The sequence below is a fragment of the Aotus nancymaae genome, unplaced genomic scaffold (assembly GCF_030222135.1).
Source record: "Aotus nancymaae isolate 86718 unplaced genomic scaffold, 86718_ANA_hifiasm-v0.15.2.pri h1tg000040l, whole genome shotgun sequence".
In the NCBI taxonomy this organism is placed as follows: domain Eukaryota; kingdom Metazoa; phylum Chordata; class Mammalia; order Primates; family Aotidae; genus Aotus; species Aotus nancymaae.
In genome coordinates this window covers 44,177,553-44,181,352 of record NW_026988454.1, presented here as the reverse complement: position 1 = coordinate 44,181,352, position 3,800 = coordinate 44,177,553, and the positions used below count along the sequence as shown (strand labels likewise).

Here is a 3,800-nt window from a genome sequence, read left to right as displayed (position 1 = left end):
TGAAGGCATTTAAGGCTAAAATGAATTCCTTAAACTTTGATGACATTCATATTTTGCCATTATGAGAAAGAAAACATTTAACTTCACAGAAAAATATATTAAAGTGAAATGAAACTATTTTTACATCTGTCACCCAAATTTAGTGATTGATCTAAAATTCACCCTGGTGACATTTTTATTAGGACACGATCTGGAGAAATCTCAGAATTCCACATCTCATTTGCTTATATTTTAAACAAATGATTCACCAGACCTGCCAAATTAAATGGTCTATTTCCACTGGACTGAATGTCCTAATTATCATTCAAGACATATCTTAAAGATTTATCAAACATTTATTCTCGATCTTACCATGTATTAAGCTCAGACATATTTTGAGTTCTAAAAGAGTATCACAAGAAACTTATAGCAGTCTGTAGTACAACTGGAACCCATTGTTAGAGCAAAGCCACAACTAAAATAGAAATAGACATAAATAAAAGAAAATCATTAAGCATTAACTTATTGGGTAAATTGAGTTTAGATACCCATATGTTGCAAAAGAGTCACTTTTATATAAGCTTCCCTATATTTTAAACTTGAAGCATAGTTTATGTTGTCATTAAAAAATAGCTAACTGAAGCCAGAAATTCCATTTTGTAATTGTGTCAATTATTTTGAAAATAACATCATTAAGTAAACCTTAAATTAGTTTGTGTACAATCTTGTAGTGACTGGAAACAAAATAAATACAAGCACCCCCTCCCATTGCAGCTAACACGCATAACAGATTCTTGAGACTTAGACCCTTAAACATGTCTGCTCATCACTCAATCCATTTGGCCACCGTTTCTGTCCACACCAAGCTGAAGTGCAAAATGTTTTCACAGAAATTCTCTGGGTTGCATAATTTCAATTGCCTGCACTATTGCGGATGAAACATCTCATTTCCAAAATCTTAAAGCACTTGTAAGGGTCATACATGTGTGTTTACTGTCTCTGTTGCTTCTGTCCTGGAGAATTTGCTTGGCCAGAGCTCTCTCCAGGGCGGTGTGCGGGAGTGAAAGGAAACTGAAATCCATAGCCATTGTACTCATCCAAGTAGACGCACTGGAAGAAACTGATGGGACCTAAGGAACAGAGCATGACAATTTGTTAAGACATGCAGAACATGAGCAAAAAAGCACAGTGAGGCAGTACAGTGCAGCAGATAACGTCAGATTCTGCCATCAGCCTCCATAGCTGTTGGCAAGTTACTAAACCTCGCTGTGTCTTGGAGTCTTCATGTATAAAATCAAAACAACAAAAACCTCGCAGAAATATTATGACAGTTTAATGAGTTGCATGTGCTCTTAAAATTCTTCCTGGTACATAATAAGCCTTTAATAAGTGATAATTAAAATGGTCTGGCAGAGAAAGTCAAAGTGCTTATCATATAGACATCTGTTGACGTGCATAGCAATCATAGAGACATAGTAACAGGTTTCAAAACATGAGCTTATCAATATGCAAAGTAGCAGACTTTGTGTGTGTGAGAGTGTGTGTGTGTGTGTGTGCATTTTATAATGTCACAGAAAGGTGGTTGCCAATGTCTAGAGGTTTTATTTGCCTTTACTTTAGAGGCAAGAGTCTCCCTAAGGTGGCTTGGTTGCTCTTTCAGGCTATACTCCCAGGTAGCAGCTCTGAGTAGAAAGCAAAACAGGAAAGTTAAGGGAGTGTGGTGAAAATAAGGACTATGGCCAGTAAGCCAGTGCTCCCAGGTAGCAGCTTTGATAAAAGATGGTGAGTTTAGCCTCTCCTGACAATCTTGGGTGCCTACAGACTTCCAGTGTTTTTTATCTTGCCTATTTGCATTCTGTCAACCAGCTGTAGGGTTTTACAGAAGGCCAGGAAAGAAAATGACAATTAAAGCTAGTGGTGTGTGGGAGATGGGGAAGATTGCCAAATCTATATGACACTAGGGGTTTATGAAGTAGAATAAAGCAAAAGATAGAAAATAGGAAGCTGGAGAAGCAACCAGGGAGTATTCTGATTCCATTTCCATGGGTCACTGGGTTTTCAGGGATGACACTAGTTTGAAAAATCTTGAATTTAGTTCTCTTTTCCAGTGCATCTCATCTAGAATTATTTTCTCTTTGTTCTGTCTTCTAACTGAAGCAATAATACAACTCCTCTCTCTTCAAATTTGTGGAGGTTATGGGAGCTTGGGGGTTGGGCAGGCTGTAAGAGGAACAGTAGTAAAGCAAAATATGAAATTTCAAGCGTTTGTGTGACATAGTCACAAATTGTTGCCAGTAGGTTAATAATTGTGAAAGTGCTGCTATATAAATTGAAAATATGTCCAGATTTACCTATAAGTCTTTTTCTTATGGATTTTGTAATATTACTCGAAAGTATCATAAGACTCTGCTTATTTCCCCATATTTGTCACAAGCTTATTATATGAAGGATTATAATGAGTGTCTTATCTACTGCAGTAGTTCCAGCATCCAAAGAAGTACTTGGAACATAGTAGGCATTCAGTATCTGTTTATTGAATCAACTATTAATACAGAGTAGGAGGCATTTACTACTATAAGGGGCGTTTTAGTAATTTCCTGCACAAATACATACAAGAAGCACTGGAGGACCAAGAAATATCATTTCTTCAGACAAATATCTAGCTCTTTACTTTAAAAGCATTATGTGAAACAAACTTCAGTTATACTTACTTCAAAAAATTGCTTCCCTTGTTCTGTTCTGCAATGACTTTAATGCATATATAAATTCAAAATGTATTGCTTTACCATTTGAACAAAAATGTCTAATTTGAAAGAACCAAAATAATGAGAATCTTGGGCATTGAATTTTGTAACTGCATATGAATATTGATTACATTCTAAAATAAATGATCCCAAAGATTGAATACTTAGAGCTTACCATATATCTAGAAAAATCAAAAAGAGCTCTGAATCTTAGAAGTGAGTTTCCAAGAAATTGAATTGCTAAAACCTATTTCTTAATTTTTTTCTACTTGAAATAAAATTTGGCACATTACTTCAGCTGTCCTATTATAAGGCAGACAGTAACACATATTTAAACATAGATTCAGCTACAGTCCTAAGGATCAGAACTATGTAGAAGGATTTGCAATAAACGCCCCTTCGGTCATTACTTGTAATTCTTCCAACTATGCGCCTCTTGCCTAACGCAAAAGTGACATGCTTCTCTTTAAAATATAAATGACCTACCTACTTTAATGTTATCCTTCCTGTCTCTGCTAAAAATCTTTTTCTTCGAATACTGCTTTTAAGAGAGTCTAACATTTTTCCATAGATGCAGCATCTTTAATGTAGAATGATTTATTAGTTTTAATCTAATTATAAACTTACTTTTCTGCTTCTTTGTGGAAGACACGTCTTCAACTTCTTCTAGTGGATACAAAAATATAAAAGTAAACAACTTGCACATTTACAGCAATTATGTAAATATGTATGGGACTGAGAATATCTAAACAGGAGTGCACTATGAAAGAAACAGGAGTTATCCTTTTTATAGTATACTCCAGATTTGTACACAGATTCTATTCATATTTTCACTATAAAATTTAATAAGGAAGAGCCAGAGATAGAAGGGGAGCCCATGAAAAAAATGGCATGCTACAGGCAATTGTTTAAATAAGAAAACCGGCCCTGATGTGTCAGATATTCACTAATGAGGATTGGCTGAGATGTATTCCTTTCCTGAGAAGAGATCTTTGAGGCTCAGAGTTACAATATGGTCAGGGTAAAATCTGGCTAAAGATGAACATTTTAGTCAAAAGAACTCTAAATTTGGAGGAA

General features: G+C 35.3%; 1 long non-coding RNA gene across 1 annotated transcript; it reads right to left on the bottom strand.

Annotated features, from left to right (window-relative positions):
- Positions 1–316: 316 nt before the first annotated feature.
- On the bottom strand, positions 317–3,540 carry LOC135268332 (uncharacterized). Its single transcript, XR_010336621.1, has 2 exons — positions 3,351–3,540; positions 317–1,109 (listed from the first exon to the last, which is right to left on the bottom strand). It is a non-coding gene; the product is annotated as an uncharacterized LOC135268332 (long non-coding RNA).
- Positions 3,541–3,800: the final 260 nt, after the last annotated feature.